At 38.2% G+C, this 15649-nt stretch overlaps 1 long non-coding RNA gene across 1 annotated transcript; it reads left to right on the top strand.

Moving 5' to 3' along the window:
• Window positions 1–1364: 1364 nt before the first annotated feature.
• LOC103471463 (uncharacterized) lies at window positions 1365–6015 on the top strand. The gene is made up of 2 exons (XR_534640.3): window positions 1365–1648; window positions 5726–6015. It is a non-coding gene; the product is annotated as an uncharacterized LOC103471463 (long non-coding RNA).
• The last annotated feature ends 9634 nt before the right edge of the window (window positions 6016–15649 follow it).

Raw genomic sequence — 15649 nt, 5'->3', positions numbered from 1 at the left:
TGCTTGTCAGAACCTCCAAATCCCAAAGACGGAGGTGGGTAGACGGGTTGCTGCGTCTTGCTAGTATAAAGTGTTTTGTCTTCTCATTCAGTTTGTAATTTCTTTTTTGCAGCTGCGGGGACAGTAAGAGTTTGGCAACGAGAACACAACAACTCTGGCAGACAGAAAGAGAGCGAAGAGTGTGACTCATGGTGAATAGCTTTGTGTGGAGAAGCTTTGGAGAAATTGCTTGTTTTCTGTCATGAATAAAATTCATGGAAACATGTTGACAAGTGCAAGAAGAATTTTTACAGAAATTTCCTTAGCAATAACAAAATAGACGCAATGACAATGGGGTCAGAGAGTGCACAGTCCTTTAAAAATTCAATTCATTTGTATTTTTTTATAGAAGCAAATTTATTTTTGATCACTTAATAACTGTCCTTCCTTTTGTTAATGAAAATTTGCACACATTCATTAACTCAAGAGTTTTTATTAATTAAGCTGAGGTCTAGAGTTTTGTTGACCTAATACATAATCTTGACTCTTTTCTTTGTGAGCCATTCTGTTGAAGATCTGGAATAAATTCTTTTGAAGCCTGCATTCAGAAAAAGATCCTGTGGATAAAATGGTCAAGCATTATTTCCAAGAACCCTCATTAATCCATAGATGATAGAAGTACATGAATTGGGGATTCCTACGAGCAATAGGCTTTAAAAAAAAACCCACAAACATTATCATAAAGTCAAAAAGATCTTGACCAATTCAGCTGGGTGAGGTTGTGACGGTTTATTTAAACTTTTAAAGGGGAGCCAGCCAGGTATCACGGACAACTAGGATTTGCAAAGTTATTTTACTTTTGCATTTATTCCCAATCACACGAGGAACATACACTACAAAGGTATTGACCGGTTAGTATTATTAATGACAAAACATCTATTTTTCTTTGCACACAAACACAAACCAAAAAAATAATCCATGTAATTTCATTTATTCAGTTTTGTATTTTTAAATATCCATAAAGAGATAAACACAAATCACTTCTCCCAAAAAAAAAGTGTCCATAATTGTTTTCTAGTTGAACAGGGCAGGCAAACGCTCCCATACAATTTTTTTTTGCCACACAAGAGCTGTGAATAATTAGAAAAAAAATACATCTGCCCCATTAAAATGCTTACAATTATACAATTACGAATATTTATTAAAATAAATGTAAAAAATAAGACTTATAGGTCATGTAATAGTCTCAACCAAGCAAAACCAGGAATCCAATCTTTTCATCTGCACCAGAGACAAATGTAGCATTTTAATTTCATTATGGAACACAAATGATTATTTCAGTATTATTAAATTTCCTTTAATTCTATGACTTACGAGTAACTCTTTGACGTCACACGCTTCTCAGGACTTCCGGCTTGCCACATCGGAGGGGCTGGCGCACAGGAGTATTCCTATTTTTTACTTTTGTTTAGTTTTTACCGGTCCACACTCGGCATAAGATAACAATGGTGCGCTTATGAACGGACGAGAGATAACACAGCCTCGGATTTTTACGGTAATAGTTCCTTCAACGGACGGCAGCGCTGACAGAATGGCGGCGGTGTTGCTCTGCAGGGAAACGGACATCTTGACAAACGGAACAGGAACCAGCTTGAACAGTTTCAATCAGGTGAGTTCATACACCTGTTGTGATGAGGGGCTTGCCTTAAGGTGTGGCAGGACGGGAGGGGCGAAGGGAGAGCGGGAAATATGTGGTCCAATAGGCTAACAAGCTAATTTCATTTTAGTACAGGCAAATTAGAGAGATTTGGAGCACTTCATTTACAGTTGAATGTTTTTTTGAAGCTGTTAGTTGAACACGTTTAAACTCACCATTTGCACTGTAGTTACTTTTTTTTTTTTCTAACATTTTCTTGAAAATTTGTTAGCCGACTGGTCAGAGTTGCAGCAGTTACAGTAAATTATGTTTTATTTTGCTTACATCGGTGTTTGCACTACACTTTTAACATGGTTTTGAATCATTGGCATTACTATTAAATGACTTCTCTTCTGTGTAGCTGTTATTTTGACTCTGAGAATATTTCCCCAATTCTCCAAGCACTCTGACTGCTGTCTGGTGCAGCTATAGGTGTGCAACACAAAAAAAAACTGTCAAGGTTCTAGCACTAGTAGTTCATAGTTTGCTAGTCTACAGATGAATTAACTAAAAATAGGAGACATCTGACCACTTGAGATTTTATTTTTAGAAAGAGCTGTTGGGACCAATGTTTTGCAAGTGAAAATGCGAAACGGAAACTGTTCTTATTCCTCCTGAAACTGCAGCTGTTGATGGTCATTTTTGGCTCAAAAACACCACTCAAAAACATGAGTGATGCTACTCAAACCAACGCAGAATCACTTCACGGCATCTTCACCATCCGTAGTATCACAGAACACCGCTGCAGTGACCACTGTATTAAAGCAGAGCTGACAGCATGGTGAAGGCTCCGGGGTGCTGGCAGGCTGACTGACGGCTCTCTGATGGATGTGACAATATTGCTGAACCCTGGGAGCTTGTTAGAGCACAAACTTGCTGTGTGTTTGTGACTGAGAGATCCTGGTTAAGAATCATTTTTGCTCTTCGTGGTGTGTTGTTTGCTGCACTTGTGTGTGTGTGTCCTTCTTTAGCAGGAAACACCAGCTTGGTTCTGTTTGTCTGTCGCCCACATTCGAGTGCCTCATTGTGTTCAGCAGGTTTTCTGCTCGCTAATCAGGTACAGAAGCCTCCTGCCGGGAAAATAAGAGTCTAGTCTGCCCCGGGAAAACAATTCAGCCATCATCCCACCATTATAGGCCATGGCCATGGTCCTAATTTATCTCCCAGTCTGCCACTTGTATTTTTTCCTCCCTTGTCCTGGAGGAGAATTTCGTGCAGAGCAAGCTCTGGCTCTTAATAGTCCTCCGTGCCTCTGACACAACAAACAAATGAGGACAGCAAATCTTTACTGCCAAGTAGATTTACTTTTATCTGTGGTATCACCTCGCTCCCCAACCACTCATAAGATTACAAGGAACAAGCTGCAATATTGGATCTGTTTTGTCAGCTCTGAATGCGCTCTCCAGCTGCGTTTTCATCGCAATAAATCTGTGAAGCCTTTTTCTGCTTGCTTAAATCCTTCGACAACGCTGCTGCTGCTCCTCTCGGAGAGGGTAAAAGTCATGAGCTGGAAATAAAGGATAAGGTTGGGATTTTCTGCTTGGTTAAATGCTTCAAAGAACTGATAAAGAAGAGGCTGGTGCTACACATTCTTCTAAAAGCAAAGAATCCAATGAAGTGCAGAGCAGTAGCAGTTTTTGATATACTGCGAACATGGGCAGTTGCCCAGGGCGGTGCTGGTTTACAGGAGAACATCATTAAAATAGCTTTTTTATATTCGTCCTGAACGGGCTTTGGATTGTTTAATGATCCGCATGCAGTCAGTGAAGATCTGGCGTACCCCTTTCTTCAGTCGGTGCACCCTGTTTGCTGCTGACAGATGCAGCAGGCTTCCTGACTGGGCTATGCAGCATTCTTCTTCATCTCACATCTGACATTATTTCCTAGATTTTAATTGCTTTTCAGGAATGCCTGACTGTTTGATGGCGTCAGTCAAACTGAGCCTATATGGGGTGGAGCACAAATGAACCCTTTAACATCCTTTCTGCCTTCAGCAAGAGCGCTTACAATAACACGTTGCACAGTTTGCAACTTGGAAATTTAGGGAAAATATGTCTTTGTAAACTGGAAGAAATTTTCTGGATTTATATCAGGATCAGGCAAAGAGAGGAGAAAATGTGGTGCAAACATGAGCACAACATGTTTTGTCTGCACAATGACACTGGCATGTGACATTTTAAAGTGTGAGCAGAAGAAAGCTCAGATAAATGTTCTAGGACAGGGAGTAGGTACTGTAGGTACTCTTGGTTTCATAATAAATTTAGGTTCTCCTTCCAAAAAGACTTTATTTCACTTGGACCACCTCACAGTTGCATTCATCATGCCAGCCACGGAAACTTTGTTCAGCGCTTTTCTTCTTTTTATTACTATAGCATGCTTGCTTCTGGCAATGTTGTTATGAATCCCTTCTCTACGTTGTGGTGAGAGTCTAATCATTTTAATTGTCTTCATTTTTAATGGAGAAAGAAAATGTTAAGTACATTTTCACCATGTAAATTTCCAGTTTGAATTCATTAAATAGTTTTTAGAGGTTTCAGTATAATTGAACAGCAGAACGGCCACTTATACAAACAGTCCTGCTATTGGACCGCAGGAATCAACCGGGATCTACATACAAAAACCCACACAAAGTAACCTGTAACCTTGAAAAACTTTCAACCTTGTTTTGAGGTGAGAGATTTAACTATCAACATCGTAGTGTGATGGCCTATTCTCCTTACAGGTAAAGCTCCTAATGATTGTAATCCATTTTATCATTAAACACCTCATATTCTAGTTACATTGCTTTAGGCTAAGCCCACTGGAGAATAAATTGACCGGCTTTCTACGCTGCTGTCTTCATTCTCATTATACTCCATTTCTGTTTTGCGCATAGTGCTGCCGTTAATTGTGTATTTCTATAGCTTTGAGGGTGTTTGTTTATTTTCCTTTCAGCTCCAAGTTGATCCAGATTCTGGTTCTGATGTACAGTTATCCTGTTAAAAGAGTGTTTTTATAATTTCACTGCATGCTCAAGAGAAGCACACTGTGTTAAAGTTAAGACCAAGTGCAAGCTTATTGTCACGTGTAGCGTGCTTTTATCTGTTGCATTTATTCACACATTACCTGCGGTTGTTTTCATCTATGTGGTTTTATTAAAATGCCACATTATTCCACGTTCACTGCAGTATCAGTGGAACTTATTGTTGATTCTCAGTCATGCAGAATATGGTAGATATTAATATGTCAGGTCAGTTTATTAGGTACACTAGATGAATTTCTTTTGAACACAAAGATCAAATTAGTCAATCAAAAGACACTCAATAACATTAGGTGTCCAGAGGTACTGATGTGGATTTGATAAAATTCTAGTGTCAGAATGAAAATAAAAGGGAATTTGGGTGACTTTAAATTAGTCTGAGTACTAATGCCAGGCAGGCTGGTCAGATGATTTTAGGAATTGTTGATCTACTGGAAACACTGAGAACGGTCAGAAAAACTGAAAATATCCGGAAAATGCATGTTGCTGTCGAATGAGATTAAGTAAGCTACTTTGCAATGATAAACATACAACAGCAACTTCCATAGTCACTTGTTCCAACCGAGGTATGCAGAATACTATTCTTGAATGCCACTCATCAAGACTTAGATCCTTGAAGCAGATGAACTACAGCTGCAGAGAACCTTACTTGTGTCAGCTAAAAACAGGAAACTGAGGCTGTAGTTCAAATCAGGTTCACCTGTATCGGGCAACAACAGATTACAAAAATGTCTGGTCATATGAATCTTGATTTCAGCTGCAACATGAATCCTAATCATGCAGTAGGTGTTAAAAATGTAACAGTAAGAAAAAAGGGCAGATATGTAACTGACAAAACTGTAGCAACTGTGAGATATTCTTATGTCATATGGACCAAAATTTCTAAGGTATTTTAACCTTAATTGAGGCTGTTCTGAAAGGAAAGGAAGGTTCAACCAGATACTAGTGAATTGTGTCTAATAAAGTTTACAACAGCTGAAGGCCCTTGGACTTTGCTTAGATTTTTAAAATTGTTTCATTACTCTTTCCAGGCAGAATCTTCAGTTCTAATGCACAACTGTGCATTTGTACTCAGTGACGAGACAAATTCTGGACAAGAAGGGCAGCAAAAAAAAGCAGCTATTTTCCAAGAAAAACATCAAGGACTGGCTGATATTCTGCAGGATGGACACACAGGGACAGCAGCAGACTGGGGCAAAATGATTTTCTCTGATAAACCTTCCTTCTGATTATTTGAAGAACAAGATGTAAGTGTTTCCAGGAGACTGGTGTAGCTCCAAAAGGGAAACATCCAGATAAAATAAATGTGTGGGGCTTCTCATCTAAGGGAACGAGCTTCTACCCAGTGTGCCTAAAATCGCTGGTGATAAATAGAGAGGTATCAAAACATCTTACAGCAACTGAACAGTTTCCTGTATGATGATAATGAGCACTGTGTCAAAGAGCAAAACTAGTAAAATGGCTCAAATGTCAAAAAGCCTGACTAAAGTATTCAGCAAATTGTATACTTTTCTGCAGCTTATTGAGTCAGCTTATTCAGTAAAGTGCTAAATGGCCTTAACATTACATTGCTTTTGACTCCTGGCAGCATATAAATATGAGGTAAAAAGATAATGGACATATTTGGGTGTAAAATTGATTACATTGTACTAGATTCTCACTTTAGATTAAAATCTACTCCCAAGAAATATGCTACAACAAAATAAGAGGAAACCCCAAAATTCAAAAGCAGAAAACGGACAGTTCTTTCATGAGAATAAAAGGTAAATATGCAAAATATATAGAGACTCTAATCAAAACTGAAGGAAAAGGAAAGAATGCTGAATAAAAACGAACAGATCAACAAGATCCAATTCAGGAAAGCAGATGAGGAAACAAGCAGCTAGTGTGAAGAAGACAGCCAAATAAGTAGAATTACAACCACAGATCAGGACAAAGTACAGCTGCTGGTTCTACTTTCAAAACCCAGTCAGTGCAAAAATAAGCAGTCAGTGTGCCTATAATCCAAACACAAAGATAATTGGTCAGTTTTTCATGCTTAACATGCTCCTAAAAGTGGCTTTGACCCTACTGTGTAGGAGGAGGAGGCAAAGGGGCTTTCTGTGTGTGTCCCCTGCCTGGAAATGAAGGCATTTTAAAGGTCCATAATCTGTTTATGTTCCCATTGTCCCATTTTTGTCCGTTGGATCGATCCAAAGCTGCTTTTTCTGGGGCCTTATCATGGAAACCAGAGGGGGAGACCCAATCTAATTCTGCGCTCCAGCTATATTCCACAAAGCAATATCACCACGCTGCGATCATATCACATCCAAAGAGGAAGAGCAATATTTCTCCATCATTCCTCTGTTCTTTCTCCGCTCCAGTCCTCCACTAATGCCGGCATGTTCGGTCTCTCCCAAGGCTTCGCTCTCTTATTGGATGGAATAAAAGGACTTCAGTCAAGTGTTGACGTTCGGCTTCTCCGCGAGGCCCGCGGCTCGTCTGAAAGCGTCCTGTGGGGGGGGGAGAGTTCCTCCACACCATCTGTCATATAATTTGATTAATTAGCCGTTAGTACCACTGTTGCCCCCCACAGTGGGACCGAGGGTCGGCACTCGTCCATCTCCTCATCCCTCCGTCTGTCACACGCAATTTCTTGGAAGCGTCTGATCAGATTTTGATGAAACTTCAACAAAGATATCTGTCTCCTCTCTGACAAGACAAATATTTAATATTTTTCTGTTAATTTAATCATCTTGCATCCAGAATTGCCATGTTTGGGCCTTGAGGACGTTTAAATGAATGTACTCAATCCAACACGGATTTTGGGGCATGCAGATGTTGGCTCAGATGATGTCTCCATGTGACGTCATGAATAGTTAATACCTGTAACCTGACAGGTGTTTCAATGCTTTCTCCCCATGGTTTGTCTTAGAACACCATTATGCATGTGATGTGTGATTACCTTCACGTACCGATTAGCTCCACGATCAGGTACTGTGACTTATATCCACCTGGAAATATCACAACCATTTTAGATTCATGGAAACCTACAACTATTCCCAAGATATTGCCGAGACCTCCATATGGGTCGTGCGTTAGCCCTGCACCACCGTCTCGCCCCAGCGAATTCTTTTTTTCAATAGGGACAGTGAAGGTGGTCAGAGTTGACGGGAAGATGGGTGCAGCTGACTACAGATCATCCTGGAAGAAAACCTCTGAAAACCTGCAAAAGACTTATATCCAATTTGTGACAAGACTTCAAATTAACATCCAGAGATGTTCTTCATAATCTGACTGAGTTTGAGCTATTGATGGGGAAGAATATAAGCTGTACAAAGCTAGTAGGACCATGCTTTCAAAGCAGAGATTTCAAAGTGTGGGAAAGCTGGCTCGCCTGTCAGACATCAAGTAAGCAACTGCACCCACCCATCCCAAATACATTTTCATTATTATTTCAGAAAACGTATTTCTGTTGCTAGACTTGATGTTCCTTTCATATACATTTCATTGTCATTGCAGGATTTGCCTGCTTTGAGTATGACATGACATGATGGTTCAGCTGCCTTTTCATTTACAGTAATAAAAGTATGAATTACTGTTTGCTGTGACTGCAGTTAATTTAACCTCCTGTATGCCCAAAACATAAAAATCCCAACTTTATGTAATCATGGTCATACTTTATTCTTTTTTTATTTGTATTTTTTCTTGGCCCAGTTTAGTGAAGTTGGCTAAATGTTTCTATTTTCTTTTCTCATGCCACTATTCTTTGCAAAAAAAAAAAAAAAAAGGAAACCATTGCTTGTGTTCCTTCCACCTCACAATTATGTATTTCTTTGTATTGGTCATTATCGGTCAATGTACAGTAATGCGTAATTGTTAGACCATCTCATACCAAATAACCAGTGAATATGCATTGAAGTTTATGGTTGTGCTGTAGATTTATTCATTTCCAAGACGCTGTAAATGCAGTGCTGAGGCCTTCCAGATGTTGTCAACTGACTTGAACACATTAACTAGATCATCATAGTGTATGTGAAATTTGGTATGTCTTATCATCTGTTTCAAACAGCACCTAAATCTGGCCAAAAATGATCCACATAGATTGTTTACACACACACAAAAAAAAAATGAAAAAAAAAAAAAAAAAAAAAAAAATATATATATATATATATATATATATATATATATATATATATATATATATATATATATATATATATATATATATATATATATATATATATATACTAATTGTAATATATTTACATATGTAGTATCTCACAATAATTGTATTTTTTGTCACGTTTGAAGTTGAGAAATCCTTTAAAAGAAAGAAAAGCGAGTAAGACAGCCAGAACATGGCCTATGTTAAAGACGAGTTAAAGACGTTATGTTTTTAAACACCAAGCTCGGGTATCAGCGTAGAATACAATGGCTGCTCAACACCAAAGCAGTGTTGGGAGAGTCACTTTCTCTAATGCGAGTTCTCTGATGAAGTCAGAATAAATTGAATCGTACAGTAGCAGTTTAAAGAAATCTGAAGCTTAAGTTGAAAATTTCAGAGGGAATAACAATGACCTTCTGGGATTTTCTTTGTCACATTTCTTCCTTTTGCACTCAAATGTTTACTTCTCCTGTTTTATTATTTTTAAAGAGTTTTTTTTATTTGTTTAGTTCAAATCCATGAAGGCAATGAGGGGTTTTTATTAAACAGGTTTCAGATGTAATATTTAGGTTTTTACTAATAACCTAAACATTTAACATTTCAATTATATTTTAATTTATTTTTCAGATAAAACAGCGCTGATAGAGAAACAGAAGAGATGAAGAAACATTATCTTTTTAGTACAAAATTTCAGCATTTTAAATACAGGAGCAATAAAGTCGACAATATCCCTCAAGTCCTGCAGTCATAGAGACACAAATTAAAAATATGTTGCGCACCAGCTTCAGTGATCCTGGTAATTAGACCCAGCCAAATCCTCTCTGCAACGCATCACATGTCTGGTTCCAGATGGAGAAGCACAGGTTGCCACATTTCAATTCAAAAGTCACATTTTCAACGAACTGTGGAAATTACCAAGATAATTTACGGATATTAAACACTTTCTCACCCATGCAACCGTGTAGCTGTAGTTTTTATTCATCAAGTACTGGATAAGGGCAAGCTGCAGCTTTTTACAGCATTTATAAATTCAGACAGCCCAGGGAATAGGAATGCTAAATCACAATCAGTTGAAAAGCCTAAAGCTTTAATAGCTGAAAGAAACTGCATTTTTTTATATTATTATTTTTAATTTTATTATTTGCCTCTGTACCACAGACATTTTTTCTGATAGACTGGCTTTTCAATCACTCTGAGAACTTCAGTTGACTTTATTAAAAAATAAATAAAGACAACATAACATATGCTCATTGTACTCCAGTGACCTGAACAGTCACTTGGTCTTGACCTAATGTTTTACCTCTGGCATGTGGTGGAACGGGAGATTCTCATCAGCAGCCAAAGAAATCTGCATCACCTCCATGATCATGTCGGGTCAATATGGATCAAAATCTCTGAGCAAATTTCCCATCACCTTTTGATTGTCTGCCATTAAGATGACTGCTCTCATGTGAAAAGACACAATGTACCTAAGGGGGTCGGTGAGTGTAGCATCATTGGATTAAAGATTTAGACTAACTTTCTGCTGAAATGTAAAGAAGAAAATATAAGCTTCAGATTTCTTTAAGCTGCTCTGTCCAGAGGACAGCATTTAAACGCAGCTGCTCGCTAAGTGACTCAGCTGCAGCTTGAAAGATTCGCCCCATGGTCCGTGTGGGCTGATGTGAGCCATGTCTGATTTGATGCTGTGCGACTGAAACGCTGGATGTCGGATTTGCTGGATGTCCCTGCTGGAGAAAAAGGCGCAGCTTTTGAAACCTCACCTGCTGAGGATCAGCAGGTTCATCATTCAGCCAAGGAGGCAGCGGGAGAGCACCGTCCCTCGCTTTTTGACCAGACACATAATTTCAGTTGATTGCAACATTCTTTTCTTGTTAATGTGTCTTTTATTTTGGCGGACAAACACTCATCCCACCTTCCTTCCCACAGGAGATGGGTTGGCGCTCTCCATGCCAGTGGCTGTGAAAAACAGCACATTTTTCATTAACAGGATTACCGTCCAACAATAAAAATACAGACGAATGAGAGTGAGCGTTGTGTTGCACGGGCTGCCAGTGAATTTAATCACTATCCATTCCCTTTTTTTTCTTTTCTTTTTTTTTTTTTTTCCCCTTTTCAACCGCCAAGACGTGAAAGCCAATCAGCCTACTCCAATATGTGCAGCATCTCTGTGCCAGAACTGATTGAGACTCTCAGCGAGCGAAAGCTCAGCGGAGGAATGTTCTGGCAGCCTGCGGGGCGAGGGCGTTCGTTTTTGTTTTGTGCTTTAACTAAATCAGCATCTTTTCATACAAAAGGACTTGAAACAATGGATCATATCAACCTCTGAGCTTGTCCTTCGTGCACTCAATTTCCACCTGTTGTCCTGGAATAAAGAATAAAGATGGCCTACAAATTCCTTCCTGGGGTTTTAATGTAGGATGGTAACAATGTGGTCTTGAAACGTCTCTCTTACGGCAGCTTTAAGTTCCTGTAGATCTTTTGAAATTTGGGTAAATCTCTCTAACGGTGTATTTTACAGTGTATTACTGGTTTTGATCATAGTTATGTTAGGAGCTAAAAAAAATCAAATATTGGGTAAAATTAAGATGTATGTTTATATTTCACTGAGAGAGTAACAGATACAGTTTTTTTATCAACAAGGCTACACAAAATTATTATACTTACTGTGTGAATGACTACGTCTAAGTGAGTTTCTATTTTCTTTTCATCATTATGAAGACCAACACAAATCAGCCTTCCTAAAATGCAAGAAATTGATTTTCCGTTACTTCACATTTATAACAAAGGGAAACAGAAATCCTTGTGTTGAAATTTCTTTTTTTTTAAGTGCCTCATTTAAATATATTTTGTCTGGATTTTAACATCATCTGTATTTGAAATCCACTTTATTTATTAATGTGGATTTTGTTTTTGCTCTGAATAAATTTCCTCAAATTAAAGGTTGGACCTTTTTTCTTCAGTGTAAGATTATCTGCTGGTATGAGAAAATATTAGATGCAGTTTCAGTCCATTTAATTTATAAAATACCTAATTAAAGTAGATGTCACCTCAGAGTTTGATGGAAGACGAGCACATCCAATTCATGTCCAGGTTTTTAGGTCCAAATGCTTTCAGCAACTCGTTTTAATACAGTCCAGTTATGTTCTCACATTCAGTTTCATGTAGCTAAGCCCAAAATTATTGTTATCTCTGACATACTTAGGTTTAAAGTAATATTTAAATTTTATCAAGATGTTTGTTCACTGTTTTTTTGTGTTTTATTTATAAAAAAATACCTTCTTGATTAAATTAACATAGTTTTTAATTACACTCTTGACATTTCAATTGTAATTATAGTACAATATAAATATGATCACATGTTGATTTAATGTCTGTTGGTAAAAAAATAATTATAGTTTTTAGGAATTCATTTAAGATACTTTTTACACACCCATACCAGTGGTGCCAATAAAATAAGAGGGTCTCACAATCAAAGTCTGTAACTCGTGCAGTAACACAACTAATCTAAAATCAACCAACTTTTTCAGTGGAAAAATTAGGTGACCTTGGTGTGTTGTTTTCTCTTCAGTGGAGCCGCTAGTTTCCACCAGAGGGCAGTGCTGGGTCTAATCAGCCCATCAGCAGGAGAACAAGAGAAGCTGGCTGCCAGTTATTTGATTCCTTGAGCGCCAACCTATGAGGTTCCTATGTCCCGTTGAGTTTCACTGGTTGGTTCCAGTGTTTTCTTACCTTTGCTACCTGGTTCCTTGTGCTGTGCTCAAAGTGAGGATACTTCAGGATTTATTCCTCTGTGGTTTCTTGAGAATTCTCCAATTAGGCCTAACTTTAACTTTTTGACCACATATTAACCAACACATGCCTGGGATATAAACTTTTAATATTTTGCAATTCAGTGGTTGTTAAATTAAGGCAACATCTATACAAGCAGGTCACTGACTCTTAAAAAGAGTGAGATTGGATACCATTGCTCTAAGTCCAATGCTTGATTCATTGAAAAGTTAGTTACTGGAGTTATCTTTGCAGAAAAGGCAAGAAAAACATAAGTGTAAAATGAAAAAGACTTTAATTTTTATTGGACAATGTGAAATCCAGCAGGTTCGATGAACTGAGCCCCGATCTGAAGGGCGAACTGTAATTATAATAAAATCATTGCAGCCTAATGTGCTGCAGAAGTATCTCAGAGGGGAGACTTTGCAAAGTTTCAAATGACTCAGAGACACGTTTTGCTCTCTTGTGACATAGGAAATGTGCCTCTGTAAAACTTTCTTAAACTCAGAGCCACTCCAAACAGAGCAGATGCATGCATCAGGGAGAGACTGATCACTCAGAGCAGCAGTTTATCTGGGTAATACTGACGGGGATTCATCAGGAAAAGTCAACTCTGACTCTTCTTCCACAAAGTTTTGTTTCATAGAACAGAGAAACAGATGGGAGACGCAACAGCGCAGAGCCCAGATGTTCTGAGGAAACAAAAAAAATAAACAGCAGAGCCCGTACAGACAAGTCCCTTTTCAACAATCAGACAGTAATTTAATTATTTGTTTGTTTGACTGACAGATTCATTGTGTGCTTGAATCTGCCTGCAAGATGATGGTTATCTCACCTCGCTGCTTTATATACAAGATTGGAGTTCTTCAAAGATGGATGTGCTCTATTTTCTTTTTTTTTCCGATTTCATGTATGCATCTTCTTCTTTGTTAGATGAGACTGCAATGATAGAATTTTCCATGTAACGATGTTGACAATATTTACAGTCATCCAAGTATGTTCAAGACTGAGGGAATGTTTAAAATTAAATGTTAAAATGCCACAAAATCAGTGTTAATCACTGAATTTCAGCTGCAACTGTGGCTGCTATAGCATATATGCTCTAATCTATCACACTTGGCTCAGTCAATTTCGTCTGCTCCAGTAACGAGCACTAAATACAGAAAAAAATCATAGTAAACTTTGAAAGGTGTCAGTTCTGTCTATTGCCAAAAAACTATAACGTATCGCTTCTTTCAAGCCCGATAGGAATCTGGAACACACTTTAACAACTAACTATACAAAGCCATTTCAAAGATATTTTTCCAAGGCAGCTTTGCATGAAGAGTGATGGACATCACTTATCTAGTAGCAAAGCTGTGAAGTTTGTTTTTCTCAACCATAAAAAAAAATCGAAATAACATCAAAAGGGTTTTTTTTTTTTTATAAGTGGAAAAGATTAGGGGGTTGTTTTATTTGTGTATTCAGCCATCACACACATGTGACAGACAGCAACAGATGGGGAAGAGGAAGCACTATTACATGCTTCGTAATAAATATCATTTTAAGCACGTCCTTCAAAATACATACACTCGCACAAATGGTTTGAGCTTTTTCAAGTTTGCCGTCAACTAGATTGGGGAAGTCTGAAACTAGGACTTGAGTTGTACTTGAGCTGCACAAACAAAGTCTCAAGACCTGGCCTGACCCAAAGAGTAAAAAACAAAAGTCTGATTGATACGTTTGTTCTAAACACTTAGATTTAAAAAAGCATCCTGCTCTAAAGATTCTCCAGAGTAAAGAGTTGACTATGCATGCAAAAGATGAAGACTCAAATAAGTCTTTCTTCTTGAACTCGCTCGTTGAAAATTTGAGAGTTGATATGAACTTGTGCTCTAAAGGTTTGAGACTTTCCTTGGACACGCACTCCAAAGACCTGAGACTTGATTTAAACTCATGCTGTAAATACATCAGACTTGACTTTATTCTGTCTTCTAAAGGCTCAGTACTTAGTTTATTCTCACACAGCAAAGACTTAAAACCTCAAGCTTGACTTGGATTTGAGACTACAGCAATGCAAGGCTACAGGGAGAACTGGAGAACCTTAATTTTATACATTTAACTTGAAGATTGGCTTGATATCATGTGTGTCAAAAACAAGCATCCTTCCATGCATGTTTTGGAAATCTGAAAGAATAGGTTGGCACACAAGTGACGAAAGATACAGACAGGCTAATAGATAATCAAACCAAGTCCACAGCCTTTGCTTTTGTCATACCTTAAAGTTTTAACACTTATATACAACATTTGTAGAAAAGTAAACAGTCCCCTCCATGCTTTTGTGGGAGTGTCTGCTCTGCAGATATTTTCAAAGCATTTTACATTAAAGTATCCAAATGCTTCTAAGACATCAAGTTTGACTGCCATTATTGTTGTTCTTATGCTGCTCTGACATTTAAAAAGGTTTTTTTTTTTTTTTCTGACAGGTCAGGTATTGGTGAGTGTGTGTGTGCATGGTTGTGTGTCCTGTGTGTCTCTGTGGTGCCCTGCGACAGACTGGCGACCTGTCCAGGGTGACCCCGCCTCTCGCCCGGAACGCTAGCTGGAGATGGGCATCAGCAACCCTCCCGATCCCACTGAGGGACAAGGGTGTAAGAAGATGGATGGATGGATGGATGGATGGATGGATGGATGGATGGATGGATGGATGGATGGATGGATGGATGGATGGATGGATGGATGGATGGATGGATGGATGGATGGATGGATGGATGGAGGTCAGGTATTGTGTTTTCCTGTAAGGTGCTAAAAGTTCAACTTTTAAAAGTTTCAATGAAATATACATTGTGCTGTATTACAAAGATAAGAAGTAAATGTAGAAGAAATATGAAAACATATTTTTCATCCACCAAAATCAACCTTCCCAAAGCAAAAAAAAACCTATCTATGGGTGTGGTCAGAAGTTCCATTCACTAATCATGGACATGAATATCATATTAATTGTTAACTTTAAATTATGTATTCAAACTGTTGTTTTTCCATCTATGTCTAAACAACA

The sequence above is a fragment of the Poecilia reticulata genome, chromosome 10 (assembly GCF_904066995.2).
Source record: "Poecilia reticulata chromosome 10, P_reticulata-male-v2, whole genome shotgun sequence".
Taxonomy (NCBI): domain Eukaryota; kingdom Metazoa; phylum Chordata; class Actinopteri; order Cyprinodontiformes; family Poeciliidae; genus Poecilia; species Poecilia reticulata.
This window is presented reverse-complemented; position numbering and strand designations above follow the sequence as displayed.